This window comes from Megascapheus bottae, chromosome 21, assembly GCF_031878675.1.
Source record: "Megascapheus bottae isolate mThoBot1 chromosome 21, mThoBot2.hap1, whole genome shotgun sequence".
Lineage (NCBI taxonomy): Eukaryota > Metazoa > Chordata > Mammalia > Rodentia > Geomyidae > Megascapheus > Megascapheus bottae.
Window position 1 is genome coordinate 37,270,883 of NC_143529.1, and position 16,012 is coordinate 37,286,894.

Below are 16,012 nucleotides of genomic sequence, written 5' to 3' on the forward strand. Positions count from 1 at the left end.
ATTTACCATATTTCAGTCAATACATGTGTGTATACTTGAATACCATCCAATATATTTACTTCTATTTATGAACTAGTTCTAGCTTCCACATATAAGAGTAAACATGCAATCTTGGTCTCTCTGGGCTTGACTTATTCACTTAACAGTTTTTTCTAGATCCTTCTATTTCTTTGCCACTGATGTAATATTTTTTTTTCAAATGGCTGAGCAAAATTCTGTTGTGTAGACACCCCGTGTTTCCTTGATCCATTTGTCCATTAAGGGCATCTGGGCTGATTTCATACCTTGGCTATGAAGCTTTATTTGAAAATAAAAGGGAAATTGTGTAAAGAAAATAGTGAGACTCTCAATTCAGAGGGAGCCTCAAAGAGGAGTCCTCTTATCTCGACATTTTTAACTGGCATCTCACTGGGCACCTTCTGGTGTCAAAGTGAACTAGAATTCGCTTCCTTGCCCTGCTCACGTGTTACAATCAAGACCGCATTCCTCTAGTTATGTACATTTCTGGGTTGCTGACCCAAGAGGATCTTAATCAAATGACTGAAAAAAACAACACTCCCGTTTGTCACTGGGCCCTGGTCTCCCATTACCCATTACGACGACTCACAGCTTTGTAAAGCAAACCCGGTGCTTTGAAGCCAACTCTGTCTCATGTCACATCCACGTTCTCAGATGGCCTTGTGAAAATGCCTTCCACAGTAAACTCAGTCCTGGGAGAAATAGTTTCCCAAGAAGAAAGTTGATGCTGGATCCTTGAAGTCTCTCTGGGTTTCATTCCCTCTGTCCACTGACATCAGGGCAACGAACCCAAAGCCAGCCTTTTCTTAGTTGCAAAGAAAACAAAGGAAATACGCAAGTCGTTTCTATTTCCAATGGCCAAAACATGCATTTGCTCAGGCAAAGTGCCCAGCACCGACAACAGGAACCGCTGGTTGCACACCTCCGGTCTGCTAACTTTTCTGTAAGAACCTTCAGAGACGGAAGCTGATTGCCCTGGAACTGCTCAGCAGTGAGCAGGAATGGGATCCCTGAGTCACCCTCCCGCGAGGCACCTTTCCCAGGCCCCTTCCACCCGCCCACAGTGGCTGCCCTGCACACCCTCAGGTAGGAAGACCTGGGCGTCTGTTGGAGAGTAGAGTGCATCCCCTCCCAGAAGGATGACCTCATCCATCCCCAGAAGACGGCTGCACCAGTGGACATTTGCTTGGTGTAGTTAGGTGTGCTAAGCAACCGAAGTCGTCTGCTGTCCTCTGTATGAGTGGGAGAACACTCATACCCGCTGGTCCTCTGAATTGGATGGCAAAGAAATTGTGGCATCAGGCTGATGACTCTAGTAGATAAAAACCTGGGACAAGTTCAGGAGAGCTGCAGTTTACCTCCTCCCAGACCCTGGGGTCCCTCTGCCAGTCCGACAAGCTGAAGGGACCAGTCTGAAGGTCTGGAGGACACAGGAGGTGAAGGGGTCTCTCAGCTCTGCTCTGATGAAGGCATAATGCCATTGTCACAGGTGTGGACTAGCTCCTTAGGAAATGGCGCTGCCATAAGAGCCATCTGTGATGTCACTGCTTCTCACCCATCCATGCTTTCCGCCACAGATGACCCAGCAAGAAGACTCTTGGACATCAACTGCTCAGACATGGTTGGAGACATCAGTTCCTTCTGTCAATTCAAATCCACACACATCGGAAACAGCTATTTTATCCCTTCTGGGCTGGCCAACATCTGTGGACAGCCTGGATGCCCACAAAGGCAGTCACCACCAGCCCTCCTTCACCAAGCAGAGGACACCTTCAACATTTTATTTCTCTACAATCTGTAAATTTTTTTGTCAGTTATGGGGCTTGACCCTCTGGTCTTGGGCTCTTCAGCTCAAGGCTACTGCCCTATTCCTTGAGCCGCAGTGCCACTTTCAGTTTTCTGGTGGTTAATTGGAGATAAGAGTCTTATAGACTTTAGTGCCCGGGCTGGCTTTGAACCTCCGTCCTCAGATCTCAGCCTCCTGAGTAGCTAGGATTACAGGTGTTAGCCATCAGTACTCAGCTACAATCTGTACTTTTGAACACATTTACATGAGTGAGAGCCCTATACAGGCAATGTTTTGATTGTGTTTAGTACTATGACATAAGCATTTTTCTGGTTTTGAAGATGATGCACCAAGTATTTACTGAGTGCATTCACCATTATCTATTTATTATGCATCCTGATTTGGGATATAGATTCCTTCTGATTCTTCTGTCTTATAAATACTGATATGGTTCATGTTGAGTATGTATATATGTGCATACATATATACATGCATACATATGACTATATATACATATATATTTTAAAATAAAATTCTGCCAATCTTTTTTCTGGACAAGCATTTAACTAGATCTGACATTGCTTATCAGAAAGGAGAACAAGGATGTTATGGTTTTTCTGAGGAAGTATGTACACACTGGCAGGCCTTTGTTACCAGCTGATGTCAGTGACTTTTTCTGGGCTCTTTGCTTCTATCACAGGCTGCCGGTGCCAGCTGTAGATGAATGCCACTTTAATCCTCAAAATAGCCCCATGGAGTGAGCATGGGTTTTGTCTTTACAGATGAGCAACAGGAGGTCGGAGATGTTGGGTCAACATCTTAAGCTGAGCCCAGGAGTGGAAGGTGAGGCTCCCCTAGAGAGATCAGATTCCAAGGAACAGGAAGCTCAGCTCATCGCACCGATCTAGCCGACTTGTCTGCTGAGGGTTGCTGAGAAGGAAACAAAGAGTGGTTTATTCCTGCTCTCATTTATTAGGCTTGGTGAGACCAGGATGCAAACTTCCACACTCCTGTAGGTGTCCATTCATTCTTTTATTCAAGGGTTCTTCTGCTTACTAATTGGGCTGACAGGTATAAATTGAACTTTACCAGGTACTGTGCTGGGAATCAAATGGTGACTCCTGGAGAGGCAAACCACGGCACACACGCATGTGCACACACTCACACAATTGCACGAGGCAACTGGAAGCAACTGCTTTCAGAGATGAAATCTATCTGAAGAGGCCGGGCAGAGTCCCCAGGAAAAGGAGTATTTAAGGAAAACCAACAGAAGATTGAGCGCTATCCAAGCAAATAGAGAAAGGCTCCTTCAATGGCAGCAGGAGTGTGTGGCTGCCCTGGGGTCGGAAGAACACATCAGCCAAAGGCCTCTGGGCTAAATCCAGCCCATTGTTTTTATAAATAAAGTGTTATTGGCAGCCAGCCATACCCATTTGGTTATATATTGACCGTGGCTGTTTCTGTGCCACAACAGCAATGACAGAGAGTTACGATAGACTTTATAGGCCAATGAACCTAAAATGTTTATACTATGTGATCTTTCAAAAAGAAATCTTGACAATCCCAGCTCTGGAAAAATGGAACAAGATGGCTGGGGTACGGTAAGGATGAGCTACTGGTGAGGGTGGGATGGGGGAGTGTCTTTACTGAGCAGCCAGGGGATGGGGGGGGAGTAGAGCTATGTTCTTTGTTGTTGTTAGTGTTTGTTGTTTGTTGCAAGATTGTGTTTCTTGCTCAACAGCCTCTAATGTTCAACTATGGTTTGACTGCTTTAGTATGTAGCAATTCTTTACAAACATTTGCTAAATGATCTAAGCCTTAACTGGTATCCATATTTAATGAGAATTCCAACATCATCATAATACAAAGCCTGTATTATTTGTTTTTTTTTACTCATCTGGTAAATAGAAACTCAACTCTTCAGTCCTGTCATGATCACTTTCTACAGCAATGTCCTTTTTAGTAATGACATTGTGTTTCAATACTGGAGCTCCAAGCAAGCGACCTCTACAGCGGTCAGAGAGCTATAATGGCTATTACATTTTATATTCATGTTTGATTTTGCTGTGCCAGGACCATTTTGGTATAGAAGCCAGTTACTCACATGGAGTGGGTGTTGAGTCAGAAATGAAGAGCTTTGGGACAAAGTTTAGATTCACCTGGTCTTTAAGAGTGAATTTATGGATCAGGACCAAAATGCTAATTACCTTTCCAGACAAGGATTTCCTGGTATGGACACTTAGATCTGACCATCTGTCTACCTGGAAACAAACTGCTTGTGCTGGAGCCAGTGTGGGAGACCAAGACACTCTGTGCACATGCAGAAGAGTACACATACACACAGGTATGCATACACATAACACACACACACACACACACACACACACACACATTCTTTTTTTTTTTCTTCTGTGGGTCATGGGGTTTGAACTTGACCTGGGTGTTGTCCGTGAGCATTTCAGCTCAAGGCTACCACCCTACCCTTGAGCCAAGCCTTACTTCCCTTTTTCTAGAGGTTAATTGGAGATGAGTCTCAAGTCCTTTTGTGCCTGGGCTGGCTTTGAACCGTGATCCCTCAGATCTTAGCCTCCTACTAGCTAGGATTCTAGGCGTGAGCCACCATGCCCGACTCACACACACATTCTTCTACTTATTTCTAATTGCTTGGACTTTAGTGGTCTGTGTGGTAGCCGGTTTTGTGTGTTAACTTGACAAGGCTATAGAGATCTGGGCAAGTATTATTCTGGCTATGTCTTGAAGGGCATTTTTGATGAAGGTGTGTTTGAGGCACTGAGTTACCTACCCCCAATGTGGGCATGTCTACCCAGTCAGTAAGAAACTCAAGCAGAATAAAAGGAACCTGTTCCATAGCTTGGAAGGATGTCCACTTTCTTCTGACTTGGGATTCAGACAGCTCTTCTGGTGTCTTGAGCCATTGCCTACATGTAGAACAGATTTACACATCTGCTCCCCTAAGACTCCAGCTCAAATGACAAAGACTTCTTGGCCTCAACTGCATGGACCCAATAAATCTGTTTTCTTTTAAGCTGGCTTACTTATTTCTCACAATACTTTGTGTTAAAAAAGAAACATAGCATAACTCCTTATAATTGAAAACCACTGTCACTTAAGCTAAATAAAAATCAATGGTGTCCCTATTAGGTGGCAGGGATGTTCCCATCTCTACCCGGGAAAGCTGCTCGCTCTCTCTGGGGCTAGGAGATCACACAGCGATGGATGCTGGAGCTGTCCCAGTGGCAAACAGAGAAACCAAGGCTGTACTTGGGGAAGCACTGGCTGGTTTCTGGAGTCAGCTCTGCCCCTATGACCTATGGCCTCAGAGTCTTTTAATGACAGAGGTCAGAAGAAGGTCAGGAAGTGGTTCTCCAACTTTCTTTTACTGAAAATCCCCAGGAGAGCTTGGTGGAAATGCAGTTCCTCCAACTCTCATCCCTGAGGCTGTAGTCTTGGAAAGTCTGACGAGCAGGCACCCTGACAGGTGTCTAGATCAATGTCCTGCAAGGGCTTGAATGATATGGCTAGTCTGACCCCGGTCTTCCTGGATGAAGGGCTTCCATCCAAATAACAGTCTGCGATAGTGTTCTGACTCGGTGTGGTTTGCAAAAGAAATCTATGCCCTGGATATGTGTACATAATTTCATCTACTTATAAAACTTATTTTGGTCTGGACACCTTATGGCCAAATTTCTGGGATGCAGCCTTGTCAAATACTCAAAATAAATAAGAGTGAACAGTGCAATACACACCAGGTGAGAGGGGTGTATGCATCTGAGTTCTGCAATGCTGATTGCACGCGGACAAGGAAAGCCCCGGACCTTCCCTGCTCACCCGTGTCATGAGAAACACTCATCCCAGTGACCTCAGGATTTATCACCCAAGTCCTAGAGCCCATCCCTGCCTCCTTAAATGACGTAAGGTGTGATGGGTTATGTGACGTGGAGACTTTAAGAGCAAGGCCGAAGGAGATGCTAATGCCAGATGAGGGGGAAGGGGACCAAGATTGGCAAAGGTCAGGGATGGCTCTGTCTCCAGACCAGGAAGCCTGGTATCACCACAGGTGGGCAAGAAACTTGGTTTTAAGCCTGCACAGAGGGGCACAGCCCTCCAGTTACCCTGATGGTACACTTCAGGCCTCCAGAATTGTGAGAAAACAAATTTCTGTTTTAAGACAAAAAGTAACAATGTTTGAGTGAGACAAGTCAAGACCTAAGGAACAAAAGGTGCATGGTATCCTTAATATGTGGCTATTAAATCCAAAGAGTACAAGAGCGAGGACTCAATAACTGCATACCCAAAGCTATGGACATGGTAATGGAAATATAAACATAACTATATAGACATAAAAACCTATGACTCTATAGACATAATGTTTTATTTCATAAATTAATATGTTTCTATGACATACAAACCCTTAGCCTAATTTTGATTAAGTTCTAAATACTAAGTCCCAGTGATTATAAATAGAGATGCCCTCCTTGAACACTTGTTTGTTAAACTTGTCATTTAAAATATGATGTAAAAATCAACATTAATAAATTCTTTAAAAAAAAGAAAAAAAGTAACAATTGTGTATATTAAACTACACACAGCAGCTCCTGAAATAATGCAACCGCTCCCTCTGGGGGAGCTCAGGGTGACGTGAAAGGGGGTGTCTGTGCCACACAGTGTGTATACACAGACTTCTCTGTTCTGTACCAGAGGGAGTCAATCTGAGGATGGACACATGCACGTACAGGTACACACATGTTGGACCTTGTGATGGATCTGCACTGCTCTGGGTCCTTGCCTGGGCAGGGTAGCTGAGCAGGCCACCTGCAGTGAGCTGGCAAACCCACCCTGCAGCTTCTTCATGGACTCCCCAGCTAGGACCACTCTCCTCTGGCCACTTTCCTTCTACCCCACTCTGAGAAGGGTTTGGGCCAGGAGATGGGGTTAATGACACTCAGGAAAGACCGAAGAAATACTGCCTGGGGTAGTATTGGAAACTGGAAATTTCTATCATCTATACTCTAAAATGTTTTCAAGCTTAAACTAAGGTGAACTTAATTTTAATAATGTGCTTGATATATAATCATATCTAAAATATTGCTATTGTCACACCCATAATAATAATTGTGTGTCACACACAATAATTAAAAATGATTAGCAGGCTCTTTTCTATTCTTTCAACTTTGGCTGTCATAGAAACTTGGTATGTATGTTCCACACTTAGTTCCCTAACTCAGTTTTCCCTAGCTGCACTGTGAGAGTTCACTACTCGCTTGGCTCTGGCCCCTGGCTGAGCCGTGTAGGGTGAGCTCCTGAGACCTACACGGGTGGGTGAGGCAGGAAGGGCTGGTCTTCTCTCAGGAATCCTTCCATTCTGGTATTTCCTTGTGTGGCCCCTTGGAAACTTCCCAAGGAAGCGATTGTATGTATACATTCCCGTGTGGCTGTGGTTTGTGGTTGTAGCCCGCAAAGGCAAAGGGAATTCCTGACATGATGTGAAAACCTTCCCTGCCACTTCCGAATAGATCTGAGATCTCTAGAATCTTCTAGAACTATCTACCTTCCCCTTCCATCCTTAGCTGATACCAATTCAGGGAAACCCTGGACAGTTTAGGCAAGAAGCATCTTTGGGAGAGGATGGAGGAGAAATTAGCTTACTTGATTTTGAATGGAAAGTTAATTGCTGTTTGGAAAGTTGTTTTTAGCCAGATGAAGACCACACAGGGGAAAAAACCCACTTGCCCTCAGTCAGATGGGAGTTTAGCCAACAGTGACAATAGCCGTCTGCTTTTCTGAGACTGATGGACAAGGAGGGCAGCCCAAGGCAGAGCCATTGTTTATACTGACAGCTTAACAGCAGGCTTGAAGGAAGAAGAGGTTGCGATGGCAGTGGGAAGCTGTAAACACTTAATCCGTCACAGGAACTTTCAGGGAATCTGGCGCCACTGAGCCAGACCTACCAAACCCTTCATTGCTGGGCCATTCGCTGTCTCCGCTGCCCTTGTCGGCACCCATTCGATGCCAACACCTTGCGGCCTTAGGGGAGAACGGCTGGCCTAGCTGGGGTGATTTGTGGAGGCTCCGGTTCCGCAGACCAGGGAAATATGATGGCTAATCACCTGTCCTGCTGCTTGTCTCATTCATTCAAATTAACGAGTGCCTAGAGCTGGGAAGGAATGGACCTGAATTCAGACAGAGATAAATTGCAGTTAAAAAAAAAAAAAGGAAATTACAACTCAGAAAACTAATATAATCCAAGCTGTGGGATATTATTAGTGGATCACAGCTATGATATTAGACTTTTGAAAATGTTGCTTTGACTAGATTTTCACCTTGTACTCATAAGGACCTGGCAGGATAGTGTTGAAACATTGAAATATGGACTGCAGCAAGCTGTTTAAACATCCCTTTTTTGTCTCGAATGTTTTTGTTTCATTGCTTAAGCACCAGGGATCTCTTCACACTGACAATGTAATATTAGACCAGAAGGGACAAGCCAGCACCTTGACCACGGCCAAGGCCAAGGCCAAGCATCGTCTAGCCGTCTCGGGACGGGGGTTACCTCATCCCTGGGCTGGTGATGTATCTCATGTGCTGCCCACCCAGTCTCTGGAGGAAATTGGGGAGCTCCTGCAGCTGGGCCAGCATGCTTGCCTGTGAACTCTGAACTGCACTGTGCGTCTCAGCCCCTTAGCCACCTCTTTAGCACCTTTCCTGGGCTACACCCCAGCCAGCTCACAGCCCCTCCTCTCTCCTCCACACTGCAGCAGCACAGGTCGCTCACCCACGCCCCCTTGCGTCCCAGAGAGAAACTTGCCCATCCTGGTGCATAAACCCCACACAGGCTGACCCCTGACCTGTGAGCAGAGCCAAGGGACTGGACTGCTACTCTGGGTTTTCCTCCTAAGAGAGCCCACAAAACCCTGCCCAGGGCTTCCCTGCCAGGAAGACCCAGCCTGGGCCCTACCATCTGTCTAGAAAGGCCATGCGGGAGGGGCTTCCTTTGGCCAGTGGGGGTGGGGAGGAGCAGACCAGTGGTCACCCCTCCACCTGGGCCCCTGAAGAACAATTCCGGGAAGATTCCACGAGCTCCTTGGGAGGTCCCAGGCAGGATAAAGTCCCCATTTTCCTCGGGGCCCTGTGGTTTGGATGGGGTTTATCTCTACCAAAGTCATGCTGAAATTGAATTGTCAGTGTGGAAGTGTTGATGGGACCTTCAAAAGGCCCCGGGTGGATTAATGTCGTGCTTCGGGGACAAGGTTAGTTCTCACGAAAGTGGGCTGTTGTAAGGAGATCGGTCCAGTTGTCACTTTCCACTTTCCTTTGTGCACATGCTCACGCTTCTTCCTGAGTTGAGGCCACCCTGGGAAGCGCTTTGCATATGCTACATCTTACATTCTCCTCGGTGTCTTAGGTGGGAAATCCCATTTTATCCCCATGGTTTTTTTTTTTGAAGTAAGGAGATTGAATCACTGGATGCTTGCCTAACCTAGTCATACAGCTCAGATTTGGTGACTGCGGGTAGAGTTCAAGTAGTGACACACAAGACTGCCTCCCCAATTAATTAACTTTAAGGTAAATGAATTTTCTTTGTGCTACTTGGGCCTAGGCATATGTCATCTTGAAAAGCTGAGCGGGTCTCTGAGACTGTTACCTCAGTACAGGGTGAGTGGGCTCAAATCAATAGGAAGGGAAAGTTGGTCACTCAGTGCCCTTAGCCCGGTCACGTCTAATGCCAACGAGGTGGATCGAAGCCCAGAGCGCCCATGCTGGCTGCAGGACTTGCACCTCCTCCTTCAGTAACACATTTGAAGCCCTCCTCTCTGCATTCCTTCCCTGTAATTTGATAATGCTGATAAAAATCATTTATCATCCCTTAAGCTGTGCTGACTATCTTATTAGAGAATGTAACTGCAGGCTCTGAATTTGGCTGATCCTGACATGCTTTAATTAGGGTTTAAAATCTATGGGCCCGAGCTTCTCCTGCGAGGTGGGGTGTGACACATGTCAAAGACACGCAGGGCAGGGAAGAAAGCCAGCACTGCACTAGAAAACAGAAAGGCTGCCATCCTCAGGCTGGCGAGGGTGGGAATTTCTACAGTGTGGAGCTGAGAAAATGGCCCCACGGTGCCAGGAGATGTCTTCCCCAGAACTGGCACCCTGTGGCAATGCAGTGTGGTGTTTCTTAGCGTTCCACCACAGAGAATGGTAGCTCATGCCCCTCATGCTGAGATCTGAGCATCATGGGCAGGAAAGTGCACAAGATTCCATGAAATGAACTGAAGAATTAACAACCAAAATTTCAAAAGTAGAGGTGTGGTGTTAGTGGTAGAATGCCAGTACTGCCACATGGAAAAAAAAAAAACAAAACCATTCTGGGCCAGTGTGCCCAGAAATCAGGATTTTGCTGAGCTGTGTGTGGAACCTGTGCATACGTGGTGGCCTCATTCTAAACACAAATCCTGAAGTAAACACTGGGCCTTGAACACGCGTGTGTGGAGAAAAGACCTTTCCAGAGGCCAGTACACACCGTTTGGAGCTCCTGCGTGCCTCCTTCTGCATGTGTGTGATTTCAAAGATCTCTGGACTTGTCTAGCGGCATTTCCTGCTCCAGTCTCTGTGATCTGGGATGGCTAGGGCTATAGTTTCCGTTTTCCAAAAATTGAGGCTCCAGTCCCAGGCAGGCCGGGAGCTGACAAGGCCAGGTCCCGGCCGTGCCTGGGGGCTGTGGGTTTCCCCAGTGAGGCAGAGCTCATGCACACACACTCCCCGGAGGGGCAGCCGTAGAGGGGAAAGTGTGTTTCCCAGGGAGTTACGCCGCTCACCTGGCTTTCCTTAATTCTCAGTTCCCAGCAAACTTTAAAAGCTGAGCATAAAGTAGGAGGCAAAGAACTTACCTGAAGAGGCCTTGAGGCGGGATCACCATCAGCCAGGTGAGGCACAGATCCGAGCAAAGGCCCTGAGGGCCACATTGTCCACCCAAAAGGCCACGAGGAGAAGGCCCCGCTGACCCAGCCTATGGGGTGGGGACCAGAGACTTGGTGGCACCAGAGACTCAAGGGTGAGGGTTACTAAAGCACAGCAAGGCACTGCGGCGAGGTGGGGTACAGCAGGACGCCTGTACGGGTCAGACTCAAGGGTGCAAGAGGGAAAACTAATGGGACACTGCTGAAAGCAATGTTCACAAGGCAATATGTTGGAAATGAACTTTACAGCTTGGGAGGGGGGGAGGGGAGGGAAAGTGGGGAGACACGGGAAGGCTGACCGTGTTCCAGAAGTAATGTACTCACTACTGGAGGAATGCAACCAGAACCCTTCTATACATCACATGATCATTCAAATTCTAAAAATTACGAAAGGGACAAGAGGGAGCCCCACAGCCCCACAAATCATCCATCGAGAAGGGCTTTTGAAAGAGCAACGAAGTTTTGTGATTGTGTCGCGGTTTACACTTTTTAAAGCATAATGTACTCTTTCTCCTTTGAAACTTATTGACTTTAACATTGTGTCTATTTACCACCATCCGTCAATCTACTCTTCTATTTTCTGTCTATCAGTCTGTGAGTCTATCTGTCATCTATCATCTCTATCAATCATCTATCTATCTAGATTTCTGATTTTCACAGCCCTACAGGCAAATCTTATCCTTTTCCATCCTGCGTGAGATATTCACACATATGTATCAGTTCTGCAAATCGGGGGTACTACATTTAAATGTGTGAATAAAGTGTGCCACACACAGGCTGGCATTTCCAAGTATGAATAATGGAGTATTATACTGTCACCAGTTCTCATGATTTTCCTGTTTGGGTGTAACTGACTTGTGTTCAGGTTTCTTGATGCTGATTGTGCTGTGTGTGTGTGTGTGTGTGTCTGTCGGCAGCGGCTCTGTCGAGTTGGGTCTGATCTTGGGGTGCCGAAGCATTTTCCCCAGCTGCCAGCATCTTTGCTGTGACTCACCATGATGTATGAATGTGCCAGGGCTTATTATGTCACGTCTGCTGATAACTGTATAATTAATTTGATGCCATCTGATTCGGCAGCAGGTTAGACATTTAAAACATAAAAAGTTGTCCATGCCCCATGGAGCACATCTGTTTAATGGCATAATTCAAATTAATTTTCAACAAGTCCCTAAGCGCTTCTGGCAGGGCCCCACCATCTGCCTGATGCTTTTAGTCCCTTGAGTGGGGCTTTGCAGGGCTGCTCTGTCTGGTGGCTCTTGAATCTGTTTTCCATAAAGTCATCCTGTGTCTGTGTGTGTGTGTGTGTGTGTGTGTGTGTCCACGCACATACTCACATGTGCGTGCTGGTACTGGGACTTGAACTCAAGGCCTTGTGCTCTCACAGCTCTATCCTTTGAGCCACAGTTCTGCTCCCCACCTTTTTTTCTGGTTCTTGAAGTTAAGAGTCTCAGGATTATCGTGCCCAGGCTGACTTCGCACCTCAATTCTCAGATTTCAGCCTCCTGACACCCAGGATTACAGGCATAGCCACAGTACTTGCCTCATCAAGTCTTACTTTCAAATAGCCCTAAAGCTACAAAAGCATTGCGAGACTACCACACAGCTTCCAAAACCCTTTCCCTGACTCCTCAATGCCAAGACTCTTCTACAATGATCCACGTCAACAGCTCACGCGCGACCACACCCCCTCTGCCGTCTCCCCCACCCCCCCTGTCACCCCACACAGCCTCACATTCTGACATCTGGCCCCGAAGCCCCTTATCCTGTGCCAGGACCCCACATTGCATCTAGTGCTCTGTCCCTGCCGCCGCTCCAGTGTGGTATAATTCTCTGCCTTTCCTAATCTCAGTGCTATTTTCAGAGCTGGTTTGGGGCTGTTGGCATAGAACATAGCTTAGTTACTCCGTCTGAGATTTTCCAAATGTTTTCCTAATGTGTCCTCATCATTTTTTTCTGGAAAAGCACAGGCTTGTAACCTTAGTTTTCCAGGAGGTCAGAGATCTGAAGATCAAGGTTTGAAGCCATCCCCAGGCACACAAATCTGAGACTTTTCTTTTTCTTTTTTTTTTTAATCACCAATTAGCCAGCATCAGCCAGAAGTGGAGGAGTGGCAGAGTAACCAGCCCTGAGGAGAGAAAGCTAAGCAACATGCAAGGCCCTAAGTTCAAATCCCATTGCTTGCCAAAAGAAGGAAGGCAGGAAGAAAGAAATGAAGAAAGGAAGGAAGGAGGGAGGAAGAGGTACCTAGTTTGGGCAAGAATACCCAATGCTGCTGCATCTGCCATGTGCCGTAGAAGGAGGTGCAGGATGACGCTGCCTCTTGGCACTGGTGGGTCAGCCTTGGATACCTGGGTACAGCTGTCCACCTCTTCTACTGGACCCATTGTTCCTTTGTATTTAATATCTTGTGGAGAGATGATTCAAGTCTACTAATGATCATCATCGTTACCCCTTTACCTGCTCACGTTAGTTCTGTCGTGGATTCTTTCCTGTCACAGTACTTCTTCCTGTGGTGTCTCGGATTTTCCTTTGTGTGCCTTCTATTCCTTTCGCATTTGTTAAGGCAGGGCTTCGTATTTATTATCTTATTTCTGTGTATCAGAGTGTTTTATCCTGCTGGTGATAATTCTGTGATTCTCTCACTTAGCCCACTGCTCAGGATGCCTCAGATTTGGCTACTGGAAGTGCCTGGCACTGTTTGGGGCTTTGTCAGCCAGAAATCCATGGCCACATGCAGCCCCTCCACCTTGGATGGACCACAAGTCCAAATCTCCCTCTTACCTTTGTCTGTGGTGCTGGCTTGTTGGCAACTGAAAACCAGATTGAGGTTCCTGGCCTCCTCCAGGGCTTTCCCCGGGGTGGGGTGGCCTGGGCTTCAGAGGGCCGGGTGTCAACAGTGGCTTCAGCTCTGGGTCCTCCCCGCCCCTTTGAGGGCAGAGTTGCTCAGCAGAGGGGGAAATTCTGTGTCTAAGAAGGGACTTGTGCCCCCCTCCTAGCCACATCGTATCTCCCTCCTAGGTGCCAGAAGACAGACGGACCACTGACAGAGCCCGTTCCGCTCAGCACAGGACACTGAGATGGAGAAATGGCGGTGCCGGTCGCCTCCACGCTCAGGAACATCACAGAGGCAGAGGATTGGCTGGGTGGAAGGCGAGGCCAGCCATCTGTGCTGCCTGGTACATGTGGCCATACACGTATGCGCTTCCTGGCCAGCAGGTGGGAGTCATGACAACCGGGGGGGGGGGCGGGGGGACATGCCTGCTTGAGAAGAGCCCACACCTTTGCTTCAGTCTAACCTGATCTGAAACGGGATGTTCCTAGGCTCTCAGAGCCAGCGTTCACGGCCAGTTCACTTCCTTCCCTAGGAAGGAAGCTGGAGGGATCCAGTGAGGGCGAGGGGAGGAAGCTCACAGGAAGTGGTGTTCACAGCTGGCCAACATGGCCACAGAAGGCACTGGGCCGAGGGCAGGCTGTTCCTTGCAGAGGCTGGATTCAAAGGCCAAGAGTTTGAAGCATGGAGGTGTTGATTCTTAGGCCATGCAGGCACCCGGTGTCTTCCATCAAGTTGACTTTCTACCTCATAAATAGATCACCTCTTGGTGATCAAGTCACAGTGAGATGGAGTCACCACCCCTACTGCTAGCTTTCCAGTGACCTTGACTAAACCACCTACCTGTCTCATTTACTCAAGGCCTCAGTTTCCCCAATTATAAAATTAGAAGAACGTCATCTTGCATAAATGTTAGACATATAACAATAAGCAATGTAGCCCGTGCCCAATGCTCAAAACATGCTTACGTAAGCCAGACACCAGTGGCTCACACCTGTAACCCTAGCATCTCAGGAGGTTGAGATCTGAGGATCATGGTTCAAAGCCAGCCTGGGCAGGAAAGCATGTGAGACTCTTATTTCCAGTTAACCACCAGAAAACCAGAAGTGGCACTGTGGCTCAACATGGTAGAGCACTAGACTTGAGCTGAAGAGCTCAGGGACAGCACCCAGGCCCTGAGTTCAAGCCCTAGAACCGACAAAAATATCCTATGCGACCATAGGATTGCCTATGCACATATAAGCATTAAACATGCATGTCAATGAACACCGCATTCCTGCAGTCAGAAACATTTCTGAACCACAGAGTCCATTAGAATTTATGATGGAAACAAGGCAAATGACACAAACATTCATTAAAATCTGATCATTTCCACTTAACGCCATTGTCTCAAGCCACCTGGGAACAATTTCTTGAAACCATAATTGTGCATTAAATATTGTGATTTGTTCCAGACTCTATGTGTGGAATAAACGGCACAGGTATTCATTGTAGAGCCAGCCCTTGTCACTTTCCTGCCTAAAACACTTTACTGTCCCTGCAGCTCCTTCTGTGTTCTGGGTCTAACTCGAACCCATCAGAAAGGTCGATGCTGTATTTCCATGAGTAATATGATACTGCATAGTGGACAGAGACCCTCGGAGAAAGGGGCTCTATTTTTGCTTGAGTTGAGGGTCCTGTGGCCTATGCCGTCGCATATATCGGCTAGGAGTGCATTTACCTAGCACAGTTGGGCTCCTAGAGAGTCAGCTGCTGCCTTTTGCTCTGGGCACTTCCTCCAGGAAGTGGAGGTGACGCTGCAGTGGAAAGGGCCCAAGCTCTCCGTGGTCCGGTTTTCAGATGGACTTTCTCAGCCCCAAACAAGAATTGCAGTGAAAGTTGTCCATACTGATAACCAGGATGAAAGATGAGTAGAATTTTGAAAGATCTGGGGGAGAAGAGAGGATAGAGAAGGAATGAGATATTATCCTGGTGACCAGGACTTAAAGGGGCCCTAAGCTGGAAATTGCAGAGTGCTAGATGGAAGGCTGAATGGACAGAAGGACAAATGGACAGATGTGCTCAGCTCTTCCTGCCCTCCCCACCCCACTTGCAGCCTTGGGCTCAGCAGAATCCCCTCAGAGCTGTTTTTTTTCCTTTCTTCCTGTGTTTTTGCTCTTTTTCCCAATCCACCCACGTGCCCTGTGCCCTGGTGTCTGCTTTCTAGTTGTCACAAACACTGGTGTGGCCCTGGTGGTGACCTTTAGCCTGCAGGCACTGGGAAGACACACAAGCCCATGGTGTATGTAATCCTGGGGTGTACAGGGCTCCTGCAGAAGACCAGCAGATCTGCCCGGGAAGTGGTGAGCTGAAGGCGACGGCCGCACCCACTGTGCTGGTGTGAGAGGAATGGGTCACTGGAGG

The 16,012-nt window shown here is 47.3% G+C and overlaps 1 long non-coding RNA gene across 1 annotated transcript; it reads left to right on the plus strand.

Annotated features, from left to right (window-relative positions):
• The first annotated feature begins 1,623 nt into the window (after positions 1-1,623).
• Positions 1,624-3,183, plus strand: LOC150048973 (uncharacterized). The gene is made up of 3 exons (XR_016539117.1): positions 1,624-1,815; positions 2,587-2,647; positions 2,897-3,183. It is a non-coding gene; the product is annotated as an uncharacterized LOC150048973 (long non-coding RNA).
• The last annotated feature ends 12,829 nt before the right edge of the window (positions 3,184-16,012 follow it).